General features: G+C 38.4%; 1 long non-coding RNA gene across 1 annotated transcript in view; it reads left to right on the top strand.

The window, feature by feature from the left end:
- The first annotated feature begins 586 nt into the window (after positions 1-586).
- Positions 587-27,977, top strand: part of LOC137359670 (uncharacterized) — an 82,954-nt gene continuing 55,563 nt past the window's right edge. The window contains exons 1-2 of the long non-coding RNA XR_010971556.1: positions 587-710; positions 870-1,000. This is a non-coding gene — a long non-coding RNA (uncharacterized lncRNA). The remainder of the gene's footprint in view (positions 711-869; positions 1,001-27,977) is intronic.

Raw genomic sequence — 27,977 nt, 5'->3', positions numbered from 1 at the left:
CAAAATTCTGAGAGTCACTGACAGATTAGACAGGAAGAAATATTTTCCTTTATTAGAGGGGCCAATAACCAGGTGGCATAGATTTAAGGTAAGGGGCAGGAGGTTTAAAGGGGATTTGAGGAAAACATTTTTACACCCAGAGGGTGGTTGGAATCTGCAACGAACTGCCAGAAGGTGGTACAGGAAGAAACACTCACATTTAAGTATTTAGATGACCACTTGAAACGCCATAGAATACAAGGCTACGACCAAATGCTGGAAAATGGGATTAGAATAGATAGGTGCCCAATGGCCGACATAGACACGATGGGCCGAAGGGCCTGTTTCTGTGCTGTATAACTCTGACTCTATGACATTGACGACACACTGACAGTGATACAGGAGATGAATAAATCGAGTATTTATACACACCACAGTGAGTTAAAATCACCCACAGTGAACAGAGCGTAGAGTCGGGAGAAACACAGCACAGGCTGGGCATGGAGCCTGGGATCTTCCTGTGCTCTGTTTGGAGCTCAGTACCAGACTGGGTACATACCTTTAATTATATCTGTCTAATTCCCACCTCTCTCTCTTGCAGTCAGTCTGTGTGTACCTGAGTGAACAGATTGTTCTGCCCCATTCCATTATCGCTCACATTGAAGATGGCCGACACACTGACAGTGATACAGGAGATGGATAAATCGAGTCTTCATATACACCACAGTGAGGTAAAATCACCCACAGTGAACAGAGGGTCGAGTGTGGGGGAAGTACAGCACAGGCTGGGGATGGATCCTGGGATCTTCCTGCTCTGTGTGTGACCCAGTATCACACTGGTTATGTACCTCTCATTGTGTGGGTCTAATTGCTGCCTCTCTGTCTTGCAGTTAGTTTGGGAATTCCTGACTGAGCAGAATGTCCTGTTCCTGTCCCCACATGAAACATCAGCAAGTTGGATGAGCAGCTGTATTGATGCAGGAGATTGAGGAGTCCAGCCTTTGATACACTCTGCAGTGAGGTAAGATCACCCCCTGATAACATACAATAGAGCAGGGGGCCAACTCAGCATAGGTATGGGATGGGTCATGGAGCTTGTAAGCACATAAAGAATAGAGCTCAGTACTACACAACACAGGAGGGAGATGGAGCCTGGGACCTTCCTGTTCACCAAGTGGGGCTCAGTATCACAATAGAAAAAATCAGCTCACACAGAACAGGCTGGAGCTGGAGCCTGGGATTTTTCTGTTCACCAAGTGGGGCTCAGTATCACAACAGATAAAAGCAGCTCACACAGCACAGGCTGGGAATTGAGCCTGCGATTTTCCTGTTCACGATGTGGGGCTCAGTACCATACCAGGTGAGAACCGCTCAGTCATCACAGGTGCAGAGACTGCTCCAATGAAGATTAATGATCATTCTCTTAATATATAACTCAAAATGGTTTCACAGGAGTTTTATAGACTGTTCCCTGTTCTTCAGATGGTGATTGTTCTGTTGATGATTTACAGTCAGTCCTTTCTTAATTGAACAAAGAACAAAGAACAGGACAGCAAAGGAACAGGCCATTCGGCCCTCCACGCCTGCGCCGGTCTTGATGCCTGCCGAAACTAACACCTTCTGCACTTCTGGGGCCCATATCCCTCTATTCCCTTCTATTCATATATTTGTCAAGATGTCTCTTAAACGTCGCTATCGTATCTGCTTCCACCACCTCCCCTGGCAGCAAGTCCCAGGCACTCACCACCCTCTGTGTAAAAAAACTTGCCTCGCACATCCCCTATAAACTTTGCCCCTTGCACCTTAAACCTATGTCCCCGAGTAACTGATTCTTCCACTCTGGGAAAACGCTTCTGACTATCCACTCTGTCCATGCCGCTCATAACTTTGTAAACCTCTATCATGTCGCCCCTCCACCTCCATCGTTCCAGTGAAAACAATCCGAGTTTTCCACCCTCTCCTCATAGCTAATGCCCTCCAGAGCAGGCAACATCGTGGTAAACTTCCTCTGTCCCCTCTCCAAAGCCTCCACGTCCTTCTGGTAGTGTGGCGACCAGAATTGCACGCAATAAGGTTCTGTACAGCTGCAACATGACTTGTTATTTTTTATACTCTATGCCCCGACCGATGAAGGCAAGCATGCCGTATGTCGCTTTGACTACCTTATCCACCTGCGTTGCACTTTCAGTGACATGTGGACCTGTCCGCCCAGATCTCTGTGCCTGTCAATACTCCTAAGGGTTCTGTCATTTACTGCATACCTCCCACCTGCATTCGACCTTCCAAAATGTATTACCTCACATTTGTCCAGATTAAACTCCATCTGTCATTTCTCTGCCCAAGTCTCCAACCGATCTATATCCTGCTGTATCCTCTGAAAATCCTCATCATTATCCGCAACTCCGCCAACCTTTGTGTCGTCCGCAAACTTATTAATCAGACCAGCTACATTTTCCTCCAAATCATTTATATATACTACAAACAGCAAAGGTCCCAGCACTGAATCTTGTGGAACACCACTAGACACATCCCTCCATTCAGAAAAACACCCATCCACTGTTACCCTCTGTCTTCTGTGACTGAGCCAGTTCTTTATCCATCTTGCCAACTCACCTCTGATCCCGTGTGACAACACCTTTTGCACCAGTCTGCCATGCGGGACCTTGTCAAAGGCTTTACGAAAGTCCATATAGACAACATCCACCGCCCTTCCCTCATCAATCATCTTCGTCACTTCCTCAAAAAACTCAATCAAATTAGTAATACACGACCTCCCCCTCACAGAACCATGCTGTCCCTCGCTAATAAGTTCATTTGTTTCCAAATGGGAGTAAATCCTGTCCCGAAGAAGCCTCTCTAATAGTTTCCCTACCACTGACGTAAGGCTCACCGGCTTATTTTTTCCTGGATTATCCTTGCCACCCTTCTTAAACAAAGGAACAACATTGGCTATTCTCCAGTCCTCTGGGACCTCACCTGTAGCCAATGAGGATGCAAAGATTTCTGTCAAAGCCCCAGCAATTTCTTCCCTTGCCTCCTTCAGTATTCTAGGGTAGATCCCATCAGGCCCTGGGGACTTATCTACCTTAATGCTTTGCAAGACACCCAACACCACCTTCTTTTTGATAATGAGATGACTGTGGCTATCTGCACTCCCTTCCCTAGACTCATCATCCACCAAGTCCTTCTCCTTGGTGCAAACTGATGCAAAGTACTCATTTAGCACCTCGCCAATGTCCTCTGGCTCCACGCATAGATTCCCATCTCTGTCCCTGTGTGGGCCAACCCTTTCCCTGGTTACCCTCTTGCTCTTTATATATGTATAAAAAGCCTTGGGATTTTCCTTAATCCTGTTTGCCAATGAGTTTTCATGTCCCCTTTTAGCCCTCCTAACTCCTTGCTTTAGTTCCTTCCTACTGTCTTTATATTCCTCAAGTGCTTCATCTGTTCCTCGCCTTCCAGCCCTGACAAATGCTTCCTTTTTCTTTTTGACTAGGCTCGCAATATCCCCTGTCATCCAAGCTTCCCGAAACTTGCTAAACTTGTCTTTCTTGCTCACAGGAACATGCTGGTCCTGGATTCTAATCAACTGACGTTTGAAAGACTCCCACATGTCAGATGTTGATTTACCCTTAAACAACCACCCCCAATCTAAATTCTTCAGTTCCTGCCTAATATTGTTGTAATTAGCCTTCCCCTAATTTAGCACCTTCACCCGAGGACTACTCTTATCCTTATTCACAAGTACCTTAAAACTTATGGAATTATGATCACTGATCACTACTTATGGTCACTACTCCTGGAATGCTCCCCCACTGAAACTTAGACCACCTGGCCGGACTCTTTCCCCAATACCAGGTCCAGAATGGCCCCATCCCTAGTTGGACTATCGACATACTGTTTCAAGAAGCCCTCCGGGATGCCGCTCACAAATTCTGCCCCATCCAAGCCCCTAACACTAAGTGAGTCCCAGTCAATATTGGGGAAGTTAAAATCACCCACCACTACAACCCTGTTATCTTTACGTCTTTCCAAAATCTGTCTGCATATCTGCTCCACTACCTCCCGCTGGCTGTTGGGAGGCCTGCAGTAAACCCCAAACATCGTGACTGCACCCTTCCTATTCCTGAGGTCCACCCATATTGCATCGCTGCAGGACCCCTCTGAGGTGTCCTCCTGCAGTACAGTTGTTATATTCTCCTTAACCATTAATGCAGCTCCCCCACACCTTTTACATCTCCCTCCATCCCGCCTGAAGCTTCTAAAACTTGGAACATTTAACATTTGGACAGTGATTGATCTGTAGGTGATTTACGGTCAGTCCTTTAATAATTGGATAGTTATTTTTCTGTAGGTGATTTACGGTCAGTCCTTTAATAATAGGACAGTGATTGTTCTGTAGGTGATTTACGGTCAGTACTTTAATAATTGGACAGTGATTGTTCTGCAGGTGATTTACGGTCAGTCCTTTAATAATTGGACAGTGATTGTTCTGTAGGTGATTTACGGTCAGTCCTTTAATAATTGGACAGTGATTGTTCTGTAGGTGATTTACGGTCAGTCCTTTAATAATTGGACAGTGATTGTTCTGTAGGTGATTTACGGTCAGTCCTTTAATAATTGGACAGTGATTGTTCTGTAGGTGATTTACGGTCAGTCCTTTAATAATTGGACAGTGATTGTTCTGTAGGTGATTTACGGTCAGTCCTTTAATAATTGGACAGTGATTGTTCTGTAGGTGATTTACGGTCAGTCCTTTAATAATTGGACAGTGATTGTTCTGTAGGTGATTTACGGTCAGTCCTTTAATAATTGGACAGTGATTGTTCTGTAGGTGATTTACGGTCAGTCCTTTAATAATTGGACAGTGATTGTTCTGTAGGTGATTTACGGTCAGTCCTTTAATAATTGGACAGTGATTGTTCTGTAGGTGATTTACGGTCAGTCCTTTAATAATTGGACAGTGATTGTTCTGCAGGTGATTTACGGTCAGTCCTTTAATAATTGGACAGTGATTGTTCTGTAGTTGATTTACGGTCAGTCCTTTAATAATTGGACAGTGATTGTTCTGTAGGTGATTTACGGTCAGTCCTTTAATAATTGGACAGTGATTGTTCTGTAGGTGATTTTACGGTCAGTCCTTTAATAATTGGACAGTGATTGTTCTGTAGGTGATTTACGGTCAGTCCTTTAATAATTGGATAGTGATTGTTCTGTAGGTGATTTACGGTCAGTCCTTTAATAATTGGACAGTGATTGTTCTGTAGTTGATTTACGGTCAGTCCTGTAATAATTGGATAGTGATTGTTCTGTAGGTGATTTACGGTCAGTCCTTTAATAATTGGACAGTGATTGTTCTGTAGGTGATTTACGGTCAGTCCTTTAATAATTGGACAGTGATTGTTCTGTAGGTGATTTACGGTCAGTCCTTTAATAATTGGACAGTGATTGTTCTGTAGGTGATTTACGGTCAGTCCTTTAATAATTGGATAGTGATTGTTCTGTAGGTGATTTACGGTCAGTCCTTTAATAATTGGACAGTGATTGTTCTGTAGGTGATTTACGGTCAGTCCTTTAATAATTGGACAGTGATTGTTCTGTAGGTGATTTACGGTCAGTCCTTTAATAATTGGACAGTGATTGTTCTGCAGGTGATTTACGGTCAGTCCTTTAATAATTGGACAGTGATTGTTCTGTAGGTGATTTATGGTCAGTCCTTTAATAATTGGACAGTGATTGTTCTGTAGGTGATTTACGGTCAGTCCTTTAATAATTGGATAGTGATTGTTCAGTAGGTGATTTACGGTCAGTCCTTTAATAATTGGATAGTGATTGTTCTGTAGGTGATTTACGGTCAGTCCTTTAATAATTGGACAGTGATTGTTCTGTAGGTGATTTACGGTCAGTCCTTTAATAATTGGATAGTGATTGTTCAGTAGGTGATTTACGGTCAGTCCTTTAATAATTGGATAGTGATTGTTCTGTAGGTGATTTACGGTCAGTCCTTTAATAATTGGACAGTGATTGTTCTGTAGGTGATTTACGGTCAGTCCTTTAATAATTGGACAGTGATTGTTCTGTAGGTGATTTACGGTCATTCCTTTAATAATTGGACAGTGATTGTTCTGTAGGTGATTTACGGTCAGTCCTTTAATAATTGGACAGTGATTGTTCTGTAGGTGATTTACGGTCAGTCCTTTAATAATTGGATAGTGATTGTTCTGTAGGTGATTTACGGTCAGTCCTTTAATAATTGGACTGTGATTGTTCTGTAGGTGACTTACGGTCAGTCCTTTAATAATTGGACAGTGATTGTTCTGTAGGTGATTTACGGTCAGTCCTTTAATAATTGGACAGTGATTGTTCTGTAGGTGATTTACGGTCAGTCCTTTAATAATTGGACTGTGATTGTTCTGTAGGTGACTTACGGTCAGTCCTTTAATAATTGGACAGTGATTGTTCTGTAGGTGATTTACGGTCAGTCCTTTAATAATTGGATAGTGATTGTTCTGTAGGTGATTTACGGTCAGTCCTTTAATAATTGGACTGTGATTGTTCTGTAGGTGACTTACGGTCAGTCCTTTAATAATTGGACAGTGATTGTTCTGTAGGTGATTTACGGTCAGTCCTTTAATAATTGGACAGTGATTGTTCTGTAGGTGATTTACGGTCAGTCCTTTAATAATTGGACTGTGATTGTTCTGTAGGTGACTTACGGTCAGTCCTTTAATAATTGGACAGTGATTGTTCTGTAGGTGATTTACGGTCAGTCCTTTAATAATTGGATAGTGATTGTTCTGTAGGTGATTTACGGTCAGTCCTTTAATAATTGGACTGTGATTGTTCTGTAGGTGACTTACGGTCAGTCCTTTAATAATTGGACAGTGATTGTTCTGTAGGTGATTTACGGTCAGTCCTTTAATAATTGGACAGTGATTGTTCTGTAGGTGATTTACGGTCAGTCCTTTAATAATTGGACTGTGATTGTTCTGTAGGTGACTTACGGTCAGTCCTTTAATAATTGGACAGTGATTGTTCTGTAGGTGATTTACGGTCAGTCCTTTAATAATTGGATAGTGATTGTTCTGTAGGTGATTTACGGTCAGTCCTTTAATAATTGGACTGTGATTGTTCTGTAGGTGACTTACGGTCAGTCCTTTAATAATTGGACAGTGATTGTTCTGTAGGTGATTTACGGTCAGTCCTTTAATAATTGGATAGTGATTGTTCTGTAGGTGATTTACGGTCAGTCCTTTAATAATTGGACTGTGATTGTTCTGTAGGTGACTTACGGTCAGTCCTTTAATAATTGGACAGTGATTGTTCTGTAGGTGATTTACGGTCAGTCCTTTAATAATTGGACAGTGATTGTTCTGTAGGTGATTTACGGTCAGTCCTTTAATAATTGGATAGTGATTGTTCTGTAGGTGATTTACGGTCAGTCCTTTAATAATTGGACTGTGATTGTTCTGTAGGTGACTTACGGTCAGTCCTTTAATAATTGGACAGTGATTGTTCTGTAGGTGATTTACGGTCAGTCCTTTAATAATTGGATAGTGATTGTTCTGTAGGTGATTTACGGTCAGTCCTTTAATAATTGGACTGTGATTGTTCTGTAGGTGACTTACGGTCAGTCCTTTAATAATTGGACAGTGATTGTTCTGTAGGTGATTTACGGTCAGTCCTTTAATAATTGGACAGTGATTGTTCTGTCGGTGATTTACGGTCAGTCCTTTAATAATTGGACAGTGATTGTTCTGTAGGTGATTTACGGTCAGTCCTTTAATAATTGGACAGTGATTGTTCTGTAGGTGATTTACGGTCAGTCCTTTAATAATTGGACAGTGATTGTTCTGTTGGTGATTTACGGTCAGTCCTTTAATAATTGGATAGTGATTGTTCTGTAGGTGATTTACGGTCAGTCCTTTAATAATTGGACAGTGATTGTTCTGTCGGTGATTTACAGTCAGTCCTTTAATAATTGGACAGTGATTGTTCTGTAGGTGATTTACAGTCAGTCCTTTAATAATTGGACAGTGATTGTTCTGTAGGTGATTTACGGTCAGTCCTTTAATAATTGGATAGTGATTGTTCTGTCGGTGATTTACGGTCAGTCCTTTAATAAATGGACAGTGATTGTTCTGTAGGTGATTTACGGTCAGTCCTTTAATAATTGGATAGTGATTGTTCTGTAGGTGATTTACGGTCAGTCCTTTAATAATTGGACAGTGATTGTTCTGTAGGTGATTTACGGTCAGTCCTTTAATAATTGGACAGTGATTGTTCTGTAGGTGATTTACGGTCAGTCCTTTAATAATTGGATAGTGATTGTTCTGTCGGTGATTCACGGTCAGTCCTTTAATAATTGGACAGTGATTGTTCTGTAGGTGATTTACGGTCAGTCCTTTAATAATTGGACAGTGATTGTTCTGTAGGTGATTTACGGTCAGTCCTTTAATAATTGGACAGTGATTGTTCTGTAGGTGATTTACGGTCAGTCCTTTAATAATTGGACAGTGATTGTTCTGTAGGTGATTTACGGTCAGTCCTTTAATAATTGGATAGTGATTGTTCTGTAGGTGATTTACGGTCAGTCCTTTAATAATTGGATAGTGATTGTTCTGTAGGTGATTTACAGTCAGTCCTTTAATAATTGGACAGTGATTGTTCTGTCGGTGATTCACGGTCAGTCCTTTAATAATTGGACAGTGATTGTTCTGTAGGTGATTTACGGTCAGTCCTTTAATAATTGGACAGTGATTGTTCTGTAGGTGATTTACGGTCAGTCCTTTAATAATTGGACAGTGATTGTTCTGTAGGTGATTTACGGTCAGTCCTTTAATAATTGGACAGTGATTGTTCTGTAGGTGATTTACGGTCAGTCCTTTAATAATTGGATAGTGATTGTTCTGTAGGTGATTTACGGTCAGTCCTTTAATAATTGGACAGTGATTGTTCTGTAGGTGATTTACGGTCAGTCCTTTAATAATTGGACAGTGATTGTTCTTTAGGTGAGTTACGGTCAGTCCTTTAATAATTGGACAGTGATTGTTCTGTAGGTGATTTACAGTCAGTCCTTTAATAATTGGACAGTGATTGTTCTGTAGGTGATTTACGGTCAGTCCTTTAATAATTGGACAGTGATTGTTCTTTAGGTGAGTTACGGTCAGTCCTTTAATAATTGGACAGTGATTGTTCTGTAGGTGATTTACGGTCAGTCCTTTAATAATTGGACAGTGATTGTTCTGTAGATGATTTACGGTCAGTCCTTTAATAATTGGACAGTGATTGTTCTGTAGGTGATTTACGGTCATTCCTTTAATAATTGGACAGTGATTGTTCTGTAGATGATTTACGGTCAGTCCTTTAATAATTGGACAGTGATTGTTCTTTAGGTGAGTTACGGTCAGTCCTTTAATAATTGGACAGTGATTGTTCTGTAGGTGATTTACAGTCAGTCCTTTAATAATTGGACAGTGATTGTTCTGTAGGTGATTTACGGTCAGTACTTTAATAATTGGATAGTGATTGTTCTGTAGGTGATTTACGGGCAGTCCTTTAATAATTGGACAGTGATTGTTCTGTAGATGATTTACGGTCAGTCCTTTAATAATTGGATAGTGATTGTTCTGTAGGTGATTTACGGTCAGTCCTTTAATAATTGGACAGTGATTGTTCTGTAGGTGATTTACGGTCAGTACTTTAATAATTGGATAGTGATTGTTCTGTAGGTGATTTACGGTCAGTCCTTTAATAATTGGACAGTGATTGTTCTGTAGGTGATTTACTGTCAGTCCTTTAATAATTGGACAGTGATTGTTCTGTAGGTGAGTTACGGTCAGTCCTTTAATAATTGGATAGTGATTGTTCTGTAGGTGATTTACGGTCAGTCCTTTAATAATTGGACAGTGATTGTTCTGTGGGTGATTTACGGTCAGTCCTTTAATAATTGGACAGTGATTGTTCTGTAGGTGATTTACGGTCAGACCTTTAATAATTGGATAGTGATTGTTCTGTAGGTGATTTACGGTCAGTCCTTTAATAATTGGACAGTGATTGTTCTGTGGGTGATTTACGGTCAGTCCTTTAATAATTGGACAGTGATTGTTCTGTAGGTGATTTACGGTCAGTCCTTTAATAATTGGACAGTGATTGTTCTGTAGGTGATTTACGGTCATTCCTTTAATAATTGGACAGTGATTGTTCTGTAGGTGATTTACGGTCAGTCCTTTAATAATTGGACAGTGATTGTTCTGTGGGTGATTTACGGTCAGTCCTTTAATAATTGGACAGTGATTGTTCTGTAGGTGATTTACGGTCAGTCCTTTAATAATTGGACAGTGATTGTTCTGTAGGTGATTTACGGTCAGTCCTTTAATAATTGGACAGTGATTGTTCTGTAGATGATTTACGGTCAGTCCTTTAATAATTGGACAGTGATTGTTCTTTAGGTGAGTTACGGTCAGTCCTTTAATAATTGGACAGTGATTGTTCTGTAGATGATTTACGGTCAGTCCTTTAATAATTGGACAGTGATTGTTCTGTAGGTGATTTACGGTCAGACCTTTAATAATTGGATAGTGATTGTTCTGTAGGTGATTTACGGTCAGTCCTTTAATAATTGGACAGTGATTGTTCTGTAGGTGATTTACGGTCAGTCCTTTAATAATTGGACAGTGATTGTTCTGTAGGTGATTTACGGTCAGTCCTTTAACAATTGGACAGTGATTGTTCTGTAGGTGATTTACTGTCAGTCCTTTAATAATTGGACAGTGATTGTTCTGTAGGTGATTTACGGTCAGTCCTTTAATAATTGGACAGTGATTGTTCTGTAGGTGATTTACGGTCAGTCCTTTAATAATTGGACAGTGATTGTTCTGTAGGTGATTTACGGTCAGTCCTTTAATAATTGGACAGTGATTGTTCTGTAGGTGATTTACGGTCAGTCCTTTAATAATTGTATAGTGATTGTTCTGTCGGTGATTGACGGTCAGTCCTTTAATAATTGGACAGTGATTGTTCTGTAGGTGATTTACGGTCAGTCCTTTAATAATTGGATAGTGATTGTTCTGTAGGTGATTTACAGTCAGTCCTTTAATAATTGGATAGTGATTGTTCTGCAGGTGATTTACGGTCAGTCCTTTAATAATTGGACAGTGATTGTTCTGTAGGTGATTTACGGTCAGTCCTTTAATAATTGGATAGTGATTGTTCTGTAGGTGATTTACGGTCAGTCCTTTAATAATAGGACCATGATTGTTCTGTAGGTGATTTACGGTCAGACCTTTAATAATTGGACAGTGATTGTTCTGTAGGTGATTTACGGTCAGTCCTTTAATAATTGGACAGTGATTGTTCTGTAGGTGATTTACGGTCAGTCCTTTAATAATTGGACAGTGATTGTTCTGTAGGTGATTTACGGTCAGTCCTTTAATAATAGGACAGTGATTGTTCTGTAGGTGATTTACGGTCAGTCCTTTAATAATTGTATAGTGATTGTTCTGTAGGTGATTTACGGTCAGTCCTTTAATAATTTGACAGTGATTGTTCTGTAGGTGATTTACAGTCAGTCCTTTAATAATTGGATAGTGATTGTTCTGTAGGTGATTCACGGTCAGACCTTTAATAATTGGACAGTGATTGTTCTGTAGGTGATTTACAGTCAGTCCTTTAATAATTGGATAGTGATTGTTCTGTAGGTGATTCACGGTCAGACCTTTAATAATTGGACAGTGATTGTTCTGTAGGTGATTTACGGTCAGTCCTTTAATAATTGGACAGTGATTGTTCTGTAGGTGATTTACGGTCAGTCCTTTAATAATTGAACAGTGATTGTTCTGTAGGTGATTTACGGTCAGTCCTTTAATAATTGGACAGTGATTGTTCTGCAGGTGATTTACGGTCAGTCCTTTAATAATTGGACAGTGATTGTTCTGTAGGTGATTTACGGTCAGTCCTTTAATAATTGGACAGTGATTGTTCTGCAGGTGATTTACGGTCAGTCCTTTAATAATTGGATAGTGATTGTTCTGTAGGTGATTTACGGTCAGTCCTTTAATAATTGGACAGTGATTGTTCTGTCGGTGATTTACGGTCAGTCCTTATTAATTGAACAGTGATTGTTCTGTAGGTGATTTACGGTCAGTCCTTTAATAATTGGACAGTGATTGTTCTGCAGGTGATTTACGGTCAGTCCTTTAATAATTGGATAGTGATTGTTCTGTAGGTGATTTACGGTCAGTCCTTTAATAATTGGACAGTGATTGTTCTGTCGGTGATTTACGGTCAGTCCTTTAATAATTGGACAGTGATTGTTCTGTAGGTGATTTACGGTCAGTCCTTTAATAATTGAACAGTGATTGTTCTGTAGGTGATTTACGGTCAGTCCTTTAATAATTGGACAGTGATTGTTCTGCAGGTGATTTACGGTCAGTCCTTTAATAATTGGACAGTGATTGTTCTGTAGGTGATTTACGGTCAGTCCTTTAATAATTGGACAGTGATTGTTCTGTAGGTGATTTACGGTCAGTCCTTTAATAATAGGACCATGATTGTTCTGTAGGTGATTTACGGTCAGACCTTTAATAATTGGACAGTGATTGTTCTGTAGGTGATTTACGGTCAGTCCTTTAATAATAGGACCATGATTGTTCTGTAGGTGATTTACGGTCAGACCTTTAATAATTGGACAGTGATTGTTCTGTAGGTGATTTACGGTCAGACCTTTAATAATTGGACAGTGATTGTTCTGTAGGTGATTTACGGTCAGACCTTTAATAATTGGACAGTGATTGTTCTGTCGGTGATTTACGGTCAGACCTTTAATAATTGGACAGTGATTGTTCTGTAGGTGATTTACGGTCAGACCTTTAATAATTGGACAGTGATTGTTCTGTCGGTGATTTACGGTCAGACCTTTAATAATTGGACAGTGATTGTTCTGTAGGTGATTTACGGTCAGTCCTTTAATAATTAGACAGTGATTGTTCTGTAGGTGATTTACGGTCAGTCCTTTAATAATTGGACAGTGATTGTTCTGTAGGTGATTTACGGTCAGTCCTTTAATAATAGGACCATGATTGTTCTGTAGGTGATTTACGGTCAGACCTTTAATAATTGGACAGTGATTGTTCTGTAGGTGATTTACGGTCAGTCCTTTAATAATTGGACAGTGATTGTTCTGTAGGTGATTTACGGTCAGTCCTTTAATAATTGGACAGTGATTGTTCTGTAGGTGATTTACGGTCAGTCCTTTAATAATAGGACAGTGATTGTTCTGTAGGTGATTTACGGTCAGTCCTTTAATAATTGTATAGTGATTGTTCTGTAGGTGATTTACGGTCAGTCCTTTAATAATTTGACAGTGATTGTTCTGTAGGTGATTTACAGTCAGTCCTTTAATAATTGGATAGTGATTGTTCTGTAGGTGATTCACGGTCAGACCTTTAATAATTGGACAGTGATTGTTCTGTAGGTGATTTACAGTCAGTCCTTTAATAATTGGATAGTGATTGTTCTGTAGGTGATTCACGGTCAGACCTTTAATAATTGGACAGTGATTGTTCTGTAGGTGATTTACGGTCAGTCCTTTAATAATTGGACAGTGATTGTTCTGTAGGTGATTTACGGTCAGTCCTTTAATAATTGAACAGTGATTGTTCTGTAGGTGATTTACGGTCAGTCCTTTAATAATTGGACAGTGATTGTTCTGCAGGTGATTTACGGTCAGTCCTTTAATAATTGGACAGTGATTGTTCTGTAGGTGATTTACGGTCAGTCCTTTAATAATTGGACAGTGATTGTTCTGCAGGTGATTTACGGTCAGTCCTTTAATAATTGGATAGTGATTGTTCTGTAGGTGATTTACGGTCAGTCCTTTAATAATTGGACAGTGATTGTTCTGTCGGTGATTTACGGTCAGTCCTTATTAATTGAACAGTGATTGTTCTGTAGGTGATTTACGGTCAGTCCTTTAATAATTGGACAGTGATTGTTCTGCAGGTGATTTACGGTCAGTCCTTTAATAATTGGATAGTGATTGTTCTGTAGGTGATTTACGGTCAGTCCTTTAATAATTGGACAGTGATTGTTCTGTCGGTGATTTACGGTCAGTCCTTTAATAATTGGACAGTGATTGTTCTGTAGGTGATTTACGGTCAGTCCTTTAATAATTGAACAGTGATTGTTCTGTAGGTGATTTACGGTCAGTCCTTTAATAATTGGACAGTGATTGTTCTGCAGGTGATTTACGGTCAGTCCTTTAATAATTGGACAGTGATTGTTCTGTAGGTGATTTACGGTCAGTCCTTTAATAATTGGACAGTGATTGTTCTGTAGGTGATTTACGGTCAGTCCTTTAATAATAGGACCATGATTGTTCTGTAGGTGATTTACGGTCAGACCTTTAATAATTGGACAGTGATTGTTCTGTAGGTGATTTACGGTCAGTCCTTTAATAATAGGACCATGATTGTTCTGTAGGTGATTTACGGTCAGACCTTTAATAATTGGACAGTGATTGTTCTGTAGGTGATTTACGGTCAGACCTTTAATAATTGGACAGTGATTGTTCTGTAGGTGATTTACGGTCAGACCTTTAATAATTGGACAGTGATTGTTCTGTCGGTGATTTACGGTCAGACCTTTAATAATTGGACAGTGATTGTTCTGTAGGTGATTTACGGTCAGACCTTTAATAATTGGACAGTGATTGTTCTGTCGGTGATTTACGGTCAGACCTTTAATAATTGGACAGTGATTGTTCTGTAGGTGATTTACGGTCAGTCCTTTAATAATTAGACAGTGATTGTTCTGTAGGTGATTTACGGTCAGTCCTTTAATAATTGGACAGTGATTGTTCTGTAGGTGATTTACGGTCAGTCCTTTAATAATTGGATAGTGATTGTTCTGTAGGTGATTTACGGTCAGTCCTTTAATAATAGGACCATGATTGTTCTGTAGGTGATTTACGGTCAGACCTTTAATAATTGGACAGTGATTGTTCTGTAGGTGATTTACGGTCAGTCCTTTAATAATTGGACAGTGATTGTTCTGTAGGTGATTTACGGTCAGTCCTTTAATAATTGGACAGTGATTGTTCTGTAGGTGATTTACGGTCAGTCCTTTAATAATTGGACAGTGATTGTTATGTAGGTGATTTACGGTCAGTCCTTTAATAATTGGACAGTGATTGTTCTGTAGGTGATTTACGGTCAGTCCTTTAATAATTGGACAGTGATTGTTCTGTAGGTGATTTACGGTCAGTCCTTTAATAATTGGACAGTGATTGTTCTGTAGGTGATTTACGGTCAGTCCTTTAATAATTGGACAGTGATTGTTCTGTCGGTGATTTACGGTCAGTCCTTTAATAATTGGACAGTGATTGTTCTGTAGGTGATTTACGGTCAGTCCTTTAATAATTGGATAGTGATTGTTCTGTAGGTGATTTACGGTCAGTCCTTTAATAATTGGACAGTGATTGTTCTGTAGGTGATTTACGGTCAGTCCTTTAATAATTGGATAGTGATTGTTCTGTCGGTGATTTACGGTCAGTCCTTTAATAATAGGACCATGATTGTTCTGTAGGTGATTTACGGTCAGTCCTTTAATAATTGGACAGTGATTGTTCTGTAGGTGATTTACGGTCAGTCCTTCAATAATTGGACAGTGATTGTTCTGTAGGTGATTTACGGTCAGTCCTTTAATAATTGGACAGTGATTGTTCTGTAGGTGATTTACGGTCAGTCCTTTAATAATTGGATAGTGATTGTTCTGTAGGTGATTTACAGTCAGTCCTTTAATAATTGGACAGTGATTGTTCTGTAGGTGATTTACGGTCAGTCCTTTAATAATTGGACAGTGATTGTTCTGTAGGTGATTTACGGTCAGTCCTTTAATAATAGGACAGTGATTGTTCTCTAGGTGATTTACGGTCAGTCCTTTAATAATTGGATAGTGATTGTTCTGTAGGTGATTTACGGTCAGTCCTTTAATAATTGGACAGTGATTGTTCTGTAGGTGATTTACGGTCAGTCCTTTAATAATTGGACAGTGATTGTTCTGTAGGTGATTTACGGTCAGACCTTTAATAATTGGATAGTGATTGTTCTGCAGGTGATTCACGGTCAGACCTTTAATAATTGGATAGTGATTGTTCTGTAGGTGATTTACGGTCAGTCCTTTAATAATTGGACAGTGATTGTTCTGTAGGTGATTTACGGTCAGTCCTTTAATAATAGGACAGTGATTGTTCTCTAGGTGATTTACGGTCAGTCCTTTAATAATTGGATAGTGATTGTTCTGTAGGTGATTTACGGTCAGTCCTTTAATAATAGGACCATGATTGTTCTGTAGGTGATTTACGGTCAGTCCTTTAATAATTGGACAGTGATTGTTCTGTAGGTGATTTACGGTCAGTCCTTCAATAATTGGACAGTGATTGTTCTGTAGGTGATTTACGGTCAGTCCTTTAATAATTGGACAGTGATTGTTCTGTAGGTGATTTACGGTCAGTCCTTTAATAATTGGACAGTGATTGTTCTGTAGGTGATTTACGGTCAGTCCTTTAATAATTGGACAGTGATTGTTCTGTAGGTGATTTACGGTCAGTCCTTTAATAATTGGACAGTGATTGTTCTGTAGGTGATTTACGGTCAGTCCTTTAATAATTGGACAGTGATTGTTCTGTAGGTGATTTACGGTCAGTCCTTTAATAATTGGACAGTGATTGTTCTGTAGGTGATTCACGGTCAGTCCTTTAATAATTGGACAGTGATTGTTCTGTAGGTGATTTACGGTCAGTCCTTTAATAATTGGACAGTGATTGTTCTGTAGGTGATTTACGGTCAGTCCTTTAATAATTGGACAGTGATTGTTCTGTAGGTGATTTACGGTCAGTCCTTTAATAATTGGACAGTGATTGTTCTGTAGGTGATTTACGGTCAGTCCTTTAATAATTGGACAGTGATTGTTCTGTAGGTGATTTACGGTCAGTCCTTTAATAATTGGACAGTGATTGTTCTGTAGGTGATTTACGGTCAGTCCTTTAATAATTGTCCAGTGATTGTTCTGTAGGTGATTTACGGTCAGTCCTTTAATAATTGGACAGTGATTGTTCTGTAGGTGATTTACGGTCAGTCCTTTAATAATTGGACAGTGATTGTTCTGTAGGTGATTTACGGTCAGTCCTTTAATAATTGGAGAGTGCTTGTTCTGCAGGTGATTTACTGTCTGTCCTTTAATAATTGGACAGTGATTGTTCTGTCGGTGATTTACGGTCAGTCCTTTAATAATTGGACAGTGATTGTTCTGTAGGTGATTTACGGTCAGTCCTTTAATAATTGGATAGTGATTGTTCTGTAGGTGATTTACGGTCAGTCCTTTAATAATTGGACAGTGATTGTTCTGTAGGTGATTTACGGTCAGTCCTTTAATAATTGTCCAGTGATTGTTCTGTAGGTGATTTACGGTCAGTCCTTTAATAATTGGACAGTGATTGTTCTGTAGGTGATTTACGGTCAGTCCTTTAATAATTGGACAGTGATTGTTCTGTAGGTGATTTACGGTCAGTCCTTTAATAATTGGAGAGTGCTTGTTCTGTAGGTGATTTACTGTCTGTCCTTTAATAATTGGACAGTGATTGTTCTGTCGGTGATTTACGGTCAGTCCTTTAATAATTGGACAGTGATTGTTCTGTAGGTGATTTACGGTCAGTCCTTTAATAATTGGATAGTGATTGTTCTGTAGGTGATTTACGGTCAGTCCTTTAATAATTGGACAGTGATTGTTCTGTAGGTGATTTACGGTCAGTCCTTTAATAATTGGACAGTGATTGTTCTGTGGGTGATTTACGGTCAGTCCTTTAATAATTGGACAGTGATTGTTCTGTGGGTGATTTACGGTCAGTCCTTTAGTAATTGGACAGTGATTGTTCTGTAGGTGATTTACGGTCAGTCCTTTAATAATTGGATAGTAATTGTTCTGTAGGTGATTTACGGTCAGTCCTTTAATAATTGGACAGTGATTGTTCTGTAGGTGATTTACGGTCAGTCCTGTAATAATTGGACAGTGATTGTTCTGTAGGTGATTTACGGTCAGTCCTTTAATAATTGGACAGTGATTGTTCTGTAGGTGATTTACGGTCAGTCCTTTAATAATTGGACAGTGATTGTTCTGTAGGTGATTTACGGTCAGTCCTTTAATAATTGGACAGTGATTGTTCTGTAGGTGATTTACTGTCAGTCCTTTAATAATTGGACAGTGATTGTTCTGTAGGTGATTTACTGTCAGTCCTTTAATAATTGGATAGTGATTGTTCTGTAGGTGATTTACGGTCAGTCCTTTAATAATTGGACAGTGATTGTTCTGTAGGTGATTTACGGTCAGTCCTTTAATAATTGGATAGTGATTGTTCTGTAGGTGATTTACGGTCACTCCTTTAATAATTGTATAGTGATTGTTCTGTAGGTGATTTACGGTCAGTCCTTTAATAATTGGACAGTGATTGTTCTGTAGGTGATTTACTGTCAGTCCTTTAATAATTGGACAGTGATTGTTCTGTAGGTGATTTACGGTCAGTCCTTTAATATTTGGATAGTGATTGTTCTCTAGGTGATTTACGGTCAGTCCTTTAATAATTGGACAGTGATTGTTCTGTAGGTGATTTACGGTCAGTCCTTTAATAATTGGACAGTGATTGTTCTGTAGGTGATTTACGGTCAGTCCTTTAATAATTGGACAGTGATTGTTCTGTAGGTGATTTACTGTCAGTCCTTTAATATTTGGATAGTGATTGTTCTGTAGGTGATTTACGGTCAGTCCTTTAATAATTGGATAGTGATTGTTCTGTAGGTGATTTACGGTCAGTCCTTTAATAATTGGACAGTGATTGTTCTGTAGGTGATTTACTGTCAGTCCTTTAATAATTGGACAGTGATTGTTCTGTAGGTGATTTACGGTCAGTCCTTTAATAATTGGACAGTGATTGTTCTGTAGGTGATTTACTGTCAGTCCTTTAATATTTGGATAGTGATTGTTCTGTAGGTGATTTACGGTCAGTCCTTTAATAATTGGACAGTGATTGTTCTGTAGGTGATTTACGGTCAGTCCTTTAATAATTGGACAGTGATTGTTCTGTAGGTGATTTACGGTCAGCCCTTTAATAATTGGACAGTGATTGTTCTGTAGGTGATTTACTGTCAGTCCTTTAATAATTGGATAGTGATTGTTCTGTAGGTGATTTACGGTCAGTCCTTTAATAATTGGACAGTGATTGTTCTGTAGGTGATTTACTGTCAGTCCTTTAATATTTGGATAGTGATTGTTCTGTTGGTGATTTACGGTCAGTCCTTTAATAATTGGACAGTGATTGTTCTGTAGGTAATTTACGGTCAGTCCTTTAATAATTGGATAGTGATTGTTCTGTAGGTGATTTACGGTCAGTCCTTTAATAATTGGACAGTGATTGTTCTGTAGGTGATTTACTGTCAGTCCTTTAATAATTGGATAGTGATTGTTCTGTAGGTGATTTACGGTCAGTCCTTTAATAATTGGACAGTGATTGTTCTGTAGGTGATTTACTGTCAGTCCTTTAATAATTGGACAGTGATTGTTCTGTAGGTGATTTACGGTCAGTCCTTTAATAATTGGACAGTGATTGTTCTGTAGGTGATTTACTGTCAGTCCTTTAATAATTGGACAGTGATTGTTCTGTAGGTGATTTACGGTCAGTCCTTTAATAATTGGATAGTGATTGTTCTGTAGGTGATTTACGGTCAGTCCTTTAATAATTGGACAGTGATTGTTCTGTTGGTGATTTACGGTCAGTCCTTTAATAATTGGACAGTGATTGTTCTGTAGGTGATTTACGGTCAGTCCTTTAATAATTGGACAGTGATTGTTCTGTAGGTGATTTACGGTCAGTCCTTTAATAATTGGACAGTGATTGTTCTGTAGGTGATTTACGGTCAGTCCTTTAATATTTGGATAGTGATTGTTCTGTAGGTGATTTACGGTCAGTCCTTTAATAATTGGATAGTGATTGTTCTGTAGGTGATTTACGGTCAGTCCTTTAATAATTGGACAGTGATTGTTCTGTAGGTGATTTACGGTCAGTCCTTTAATATTTGGATAGTGATTGTTCTGTAGGTGATTTACGGTCAGTCCTTTAATAATTGGACAGTGATTGTTCTGCAGGTGATTTACTGGCAGTCCTTTAATAATTGGACAGTGATTGTTCTGTAGGTGATTTACTGTCAGTCCTTTAATATTTGGATAGTGATTGTTCTGTAGGTGATTTACGGTCAGTCCTTTAATAATTGGACAGTGATTGTTCTGCAGGTGATTTACGGTCAGTCCTTTAATAATTGGACAGTGATTGTTCTGTAGGTGATTTACGGTCAGTCCTTTAATAATTGGACAGTGATTGTTCTGTAGGTGATTTACGGTCAGTCCTTTAATAATTGGACAGTGATTGTTCTGTAGGTGATTTACGGTCAGTCCTTTAATAATTGGACAGTGATTGTTCTGTAGTTGATTTACGGTCAGTCCTTTAATAATTGGACAGTGATTGTTCTGTCGGTGATTTACGGTCAGTCCTTTAATAATTGGACAGTGATTGTTCTGTCGGTGATTTACGGTCAGTCCTTTAATAATAGGATAGTGATTGTTCTGTAGGTGATTTACGGTCAGTCCTTTAATAATTGGATAGTGATTGTTCTGTATGTGATTTACGGTCAGTCCTTTAATAATTGGATAGTGATTGTTCTGTAGGTGATTTACGGTCAGTCGTTTAATAATTGGACAGTGATTGTTCTGTAGGTGATTTACGGTCAGTCCTTTAATAATTGGATAGTGATTGTTCTGTAGGTGATTTACGGTCAGTTCTTTAATAATAGGATAGTGATTGTTCTGTAGGTGATTTACGGTCAGTCCTTTAATAATTGGACAGTGATTGTTCTGTAGGTGATTTACGGTCAGTCCTTTAATAATTGGATAGTGATTGTTCTGTAGGTGATTTACGGTCATTCCTTTAATAATTGGATAGTGATTGTTCTGTAGGTGATTTACGGTCAGTCCTTTAATAATTGGACAGTGATTGTTCTGTAGGTGATTTACTGTCAGTCCTTTAATAATTGGACAGTGATTGTTCTGTAGGTGATTTACTGTCAGTCCTTTAATAATTGGACAGTGATTGTTCTGTAGGTGATTTACGGTCAGTCCTTTAATAATTGGACAGTGATTGTTCTGTAGGTGATTTACGGTCAGTCCTTTAATAATTGGACAGTGATTGTTCTGTAGGTGATTTACGGTCAGTCCTTTAATAATTGGATAGTGATTGTTCTGTAGGTGATTTGCGGTCAGTCCTTTAATAATTGGACAGTGATTGTTCTGTAGGTGATTTACAGTCAGTCCTTTAATAATTGGACAGTGATTGTTCTGTAGGTGATTTACTGTCAGTCCTTTAATAATTGGACAGTGATTGTTCTGTAGGTGATTTGCGGTCAGTCCTTTAATAATTGGACAGTGATTGTTCTGTAGGTGATTTACGGTCAGTCCTTTAATAATTGGACAGTGATTGTTCTGTAGGTGATTTACTGTCAGTCCTTTAATAATTGGACAGTGATTGTTCTGTAGGTGATTTACGGTCAGTCCTTTAATAATTGGACAGTGATTGTTCTGTAGGTGATTTACGGTCAGTCCTTTAATAATAGGACCATGATTGTTCTGTAGGTGATTTACGGTCAGTCCTTTAATAATTGGACAGTGATTGTTCTGTAGGTGATTTACGGTCAGTCCTTTAATAATTGGACAGTGATTGTTCTGTAGGTGATTTACGGTCAGTCCTTTAATAATTGGACAGTGATTGTTCTTCGGTGATTTCCGGTCAGTCCGTTAATAATTGGATAGTGATTGTTCTGTAGGTGATTTACGGTCAGTCCTTTAATAATTGGACAGTGATTGTTCTGTAGGTGATTTACGGTCAGTCCTTTAATAATTGGACAGTGATTGTTCTGTAGGTGATTTACGGTCAGTCCTTTAATAATTGGATAGTGATTGTTCTGTAGGTGATTTACAGTCAGTCCTTTAATAATTGGATAGTGATTGTTCTGTAGGTGATTTACGGTCAGTCCTTTAATAATTGGATAGTGATTGTTCTGTAGGTGATTTACAGTCAGTCCTTTAATAATTGGACAGTGATTGTTCTGTAGGTGATTTACGGTCAGTCCTTTAATAATTGGATAGTGATTGTTCTGTAGGTGATTTACAGTCAGTCCTTTAATAATTGGATAGTGATTGTTCTGTAGGTGATTTACGGTCAGTCCTTTAATAATTGGACAGTGATTGTTCTGTAGGTGATTTACTGTCAGTCCTTTAATAATTGGACAGTGATTGTTCTGTAGGTGATTTACGGTCAGTCCTTTAATAATTGGACAGTGATTGTTCTGTAGGTGATTTACGGTCAGTCCTTTAATAATAGGACCATGATTGTTCTGTAGGTGATTTACGGTCAGTCCTTTAATAATTGGACAGTGATTGTTCTGTAGGTGATTTACGGTCAGTCCTTTAATAATTGGACAGTGATTGTTCTGTAGGTGATTTACTGTCAGTCCTTTAATAATTGGACAGTGATTGTTCTGTAGGTGATTTACGGTCAGTCCTTTAATAATTGGACAGTGATTGTTCTGTAGGTGATTTACGGTCAGTCCTTTAATAATAGGACCATGATTGTTCTGTAGGTGATTTACGGTCAGTCCTTTAATAATTGGACAGTGATTGTTCTGTAGGTGATTTACGGTCAGTCCTTTAATAATTGGACAGTGATTGTTCTGTAGGTGATTTACGGTCAGTCCTTTAATAATTGGACAGTGATTGTTCTTCGGTGATTTCCGGTCAGTCCGTTAATAATTGGATAGTGATTGTTCTGTAGGTGATTTACGGTCAGTCCTTTAATAATTGGACAGTGATTGTTCTGTAGGTGATTTACGGTCAGTCCTTTAATAATTGGATAGTGATTGTTCTGTAGGTGATTTACGGTCAGTCCTTTAATAATTGGATAGTGATTGTTCTGTAGGTGATTTACAGTCAGTCCTTTAATAATTGGATAGTGATTGTTCTGTAGGTGATTTACGGTCAGTCCTTTAATAATTGGATAGTGATTGTTCTGTAGGTGATTTACAGTCAGTCCTTTAATAATTGGACAGTGATTGTTCTGTAGGTGATTTACGGTCAGTCCTTTAATAATTGGATAGTGATTGTTCTGTAGGTGATTTACAGTCAGTCCTTTAATAATTGGATAGTGATTGTTCTGTAGGTGATTTACGGTCAGTCCTTTAATAATTGGACAGTGATTGTTCTGTAGGTGATTTACTGTCAGTCCTTTAATAATTGGACAGTGATTGTTCTGTAGGTGATTTACGGTCAGTCCTTTAATAATTGGACAGTGATTGTTCTGTAGGTGATTTACGGTCAGTCCTTTAATAATAGGACCATGATTGTTCTGTAGGTGATTTACGGTCAGTCCTTTAATAATTGGACAGTGATTGTTCTGTAGGTGATTTACGGTCAGTCCTTTAATAATTGGACAGTGATTGTTCTGTAGGTGATTTACGGTCAGTCCTTTAATAATTGGACAGTGATTGTTCTTCGGTGATTTCCGGTCAGTCCGTTAATAATTGGATAGTGATTGTTCTGTAGGTGATTTACGGTCAGTCCTTTAATAATTGGACAGTGATTGTTCTGTAGGTGATTTACGGTCAGTCCTTTAATAATTGGATAGTGATTGTTCTGTAGGTGATTTACGGTCAGTCCTTTAATAATTGGATAGTGATTGTTCTGTAGGTGATTTACAGTCAGTCCTTTAATAATTGGATAGTGATTGTTCTGTAGGTGATTTACGGTCAGTCCTTTAATAATTGGACAGTGATTGTTCTGTAGGTGATTTACGGTCAGTCCTTTAATAATTGGACAGTGATTGTTCTGTAGGTGATTTACGGTCAGTCCTTTAATAATTGGATAGTGATTGTTCTGTAGGTGATTTACGGTCAGTCCTTTAATAATTGGACAGTGATTGTTCTGTAGGTGATTTACGGTCAGTCCTTTAATAATTGGACAGTGATTGTTCTGTAGGTGATTTACGGTCAGTCCTTTAATAATTGGACAGTGATTGTTCTGTAGGTGATTTACGGTCAGTCCTTTAATAATTGGACAGTGATTGTTCTGTAGGTGATTTACGGTCAGTCCTTTAATAATTGGATAGTGATTGTTCTGTAGGTGATTTACGGTCAGTCCTTTAATAATTGGACAGTGATTGTTCTGTAGGTGATTTACGGTCAGTCCTTTAATAATTGGATAGTGATTGTTCTGTAGGTGATTTACAGTCAGTCCTTTAATAATTGGACAGTGATTGTTCTGTAGGTGATTTACGGTCAGTCCTTTAATAATTGGACAGTGATTGTTCTGTAGGTGATTTACGGTCAGTCCTTTAATAATTGGACAGTGATTGTTCTGTAGGTGATTTACGGTCAGTCCTTTAATAATTGGATAGTGATTGTTCTGTAGGTGATTTACGGTCAGTCCTTTAATAATTTGACAGTGATTGTTCTGTAGGTGATTTACGGTCAGTCCTTTAATAATTGGACAGTGATTGTTCTGTAGGTGATTTACGGTCAGTCCTTTAATAATTGGACAGTGATTGTTCTGTAGGTGATTTACGGTCAGTCCTTTAATAATTGGATAGTGATTGTTCTGTAGGTGATTTACGGTCAGTCCTTTAATAATTGTATAGTGATTGTTCTGTAGGTGATTTACGGTCAGTCCTTTAATAATAGGACAGTGATTGTTCTGTAGGTGATTTACGGTCAGTCCTTTAATAATTGGACAGTGATTGTTCTGTAGGTGATTTACGGTCAGTCCTTTAATAATTGGACAGTGATTGTTCTGTAGGTGATTTACGGTCAGTCCTTTAATAATTGGACAGTGATTGTTCTGTAGGTGATTTACGGTCAGTCCTTTAATAATTGGATAGTGATTGTTCTGTAGGTGATTTACGGTCAGTCCTTTAATAATAGGACAGTGATTGTTCTGTAGGTGATTTACGGTCAGTCCTTTAATAATTGGACAGTGATTGTTCTGTAGGTGATTTACGGTCAGTCCTTTAATAATTGGACAGTGATTGTTCTGTAGGTGATTTACGGTCAGTCCTTTAATAATTGGACAGTGATTGTTCTGTAGGTGATTTACGGTCAGTCCTTTAATAATTGGATAGTGATTGTTCTGTAGGTGATTTACGGTCAGTCCTTTAATAATTGGACAGTGATTGTTCTGTAGGTGATTTACGGTCAGTCCTTTAATAATTGGATAGTGATTGTTCTGTAGGTGATTTACGGTCAGTCCTTTAATAATTGGATAGTGATTGTTCTGTAGGTGATTTACGGTCAGTCCTTTAATAATTGGACAGTGATTGTTCTGTAGGTGATTTACGGTCAGTCCTTTAATAATTGGACAGTGATTGTTCTGTAGGTGATTTACGGTCAGTCCTTTAATAATTGGACAGTGATTGTTCTGTAGGTGATTTACGGTCAGTCCTTTAATAATTGGACAGTGATTGTTCTGTAGGTGATTTACGGTCAGTCCTTTAATAATTGGACAGTGATTGTTCTGTAGGTGATTTACGGTCAGTCCTTTAATAATTGGACAGTGATTGTTCTGTAGGTGATTTACGGTCAGTCCTTTAATAATTGGATAGTGATTGTTCTGTAGGTGATTTACGGTCAGTCCTTTAATAATTGGATAGTGATTGTTCTGTAGGTGATTTACGGTCAGTCCTTTAATAATTGGACAGTGATTGTTCTGTAGGTGATTTACGGTCAGTCCTTTAATAATTGGACAGTGATTGTTCTGTAGGTGATTTACGGTCAGTCCTTTAATAATTAGACAGTGATTGTTCTGTAGGTGATTTACGGTCAGTCCTTTAATAATTGGACAGTGATTGTTCTGTAGGTGATTTACGGTCAGTCCTTTAATAATTGGATAGTGATTGTTCTGTAGGTGATTTACGGTCAGTCCTTTAATAATTGGACAGTGATTGTTCTGTAGGTGATTTACGGTCAGTCCTTTAATAATTGGACAGTGATTGTTCTGTAGGTGATTTACGGTCCGTCCATTAATAATTGACAGTGATTGTTCTGTAGGTGATTTACGGTCAGTCCTTTAATAATTGGATAGTGATTGTTCTGTAGGTGATTTACGGTCAGTCCTTTAATAATTGGACAGTGATTGTTCTGTAGGTGATTTACGGTCAGTCCTTTAATAATTGGACAGTGATTGTTCTGTAGGTGATTTACGGTCAGTCCTTTAATAATTGTACAGTGATTGTTCTGTCGGTGATTTACAGTCAGTCCTTTAATAATTGGACAGTGATTGTTCTGTAGGTGATTTACGGTCAGTCCTTTAATAATTGGACAGTGATTGTTCTGTAGGTGATTTACTGTCAGTCCTTTAATAATTGGATAGTGATTGTTCTGTAGGTGATTTACGGTCAGTCCTTTAATAATTGGATAGTGATTGTTCTGTAGGTGATTTACGGTCAGTCCTTTAATAATTGGACAGTGATTGTTCTGTAGGTGATTTACGGTCAGTCCTTTAATAATTGGATAGTGATTGTTCTGTAGGTGATTTACGGTCAGTCCTTTAATAATTGGATAGTGATTGTTCTGTATGTGATTTACGGTCAGTCCTTTAATAATTGGACAGTGATTGTTCTGTATGTGATTTACGGTCAGTCCTTTAATAATTGGACAGTGATTGTTCTGTAGGTGATTTACGGTCAGTCCTTTAATAATTGGACAGTGATTGTTCTGTAGGTGATTTACTGTCAGTCCTTTAATAATTGGACAGTGATTGTTCTGTATGTGATTTACGGTCAGTCCTTTAATAATTGGACAGTGATTGTTCTGTAGGTGATTTACGGTCAGTCCTTTAATAATTGGATAGTGATTGTTCTGTAGGTGATTTACGGTCAGTCCTTTAATAATTGGACAGTGATTGTTCTGTAGGTGATTTACGGTCAGTCCTTTAATAATTGGACAGTGATTGTTCTGTAGGTGATTTACGGTCAGTCCTTTAATAATTGGACAGTGATTGTTCTGTAGGTGATTTACGGTCAGTCCTTTAATAATTGGACAGTGATTGTTCTGTATGTGATTTACGGTCAGTCCTTTAATAATTGGACAGTGATTGTTCTGTAGGTGATTTACGGTCAGTCCTTTAATAATTGGACAGTGATTGTTCTGTAGGTGATTTACAGTCAGTCCTTTAATAATTGGACAGTGATTGTTCTGTAGGTGATTTACGGTCAGTCCTTTAATAATTGGACAGTGATTGTTCTGTAGGTGATTTACTGTCAGTCCTTTAATAATTGGATAGTGATTGTTCTGTAGGTGATTTACGGTCAGTCCTTTAATAATTGGACAGTGATTGTTCTGTAGGTGATTTACGGTCAGTCCTTTAATAATTGGACAGTGATTGTTCTGTAGGTGATTTACGGTCAGTCCTTTAATAATTGGACAGTGATTGTTCTGTAGGTGATTTACGGTCAGTCCTTTAATAATTGTATAGTGATTGTTCTGTAGGTGATTTACGGTCAGTCCTTTAATAATTGGATAGTGATTGTTCTGTAGGTGATTTACGGTCAGTCCTTTAATAATAGGACAGTGATTGTTCTGTAGGTGATTTACAGTCAGTCCTTTAATAATTGGACAGTGATTGTTCTGTAGGTGATTTACAGTCAGTCCTTTAATAATTGGATAGTGATTGTTCTGTAGGTGATTTACGGTCAGTCCTTTAATAATTGGATAGTGATTGTTCTGTAGGTGATTTACGGTCAGTCCTTTAATAATTGGACAGTGATTGTTCTGTAGGTGATTTACGGTCAGTCCTTTAATAATTGGATAGTGATTGTTCTGTAGGTGATTTACGGTCAGTCCTTTAATAATTGGATA

This window comes from Heterodontus francisci, unplaced genomic scaffold, assembly GCF_036365525.1.
Source record: "Heterodontus francisci isolate sHetFra1 unplaced genomic scaffold, sHetFra1.hap1 HAP1_SCAFFOLD_692, whole genome shotgun sequence".
NCBI classification, from domain to species: Eukaryota; Metazoa; Chordata; class Chondrichthyes; order Heterodontiformes; family Heterodontidae; genus Heterodontus; species Heterodontus francisci.
The sequence above is the reverse complement of the archived record's forward strand: the minus strand, read 5'-3'. Positions and strand labels throughout refer to the sequence as shown.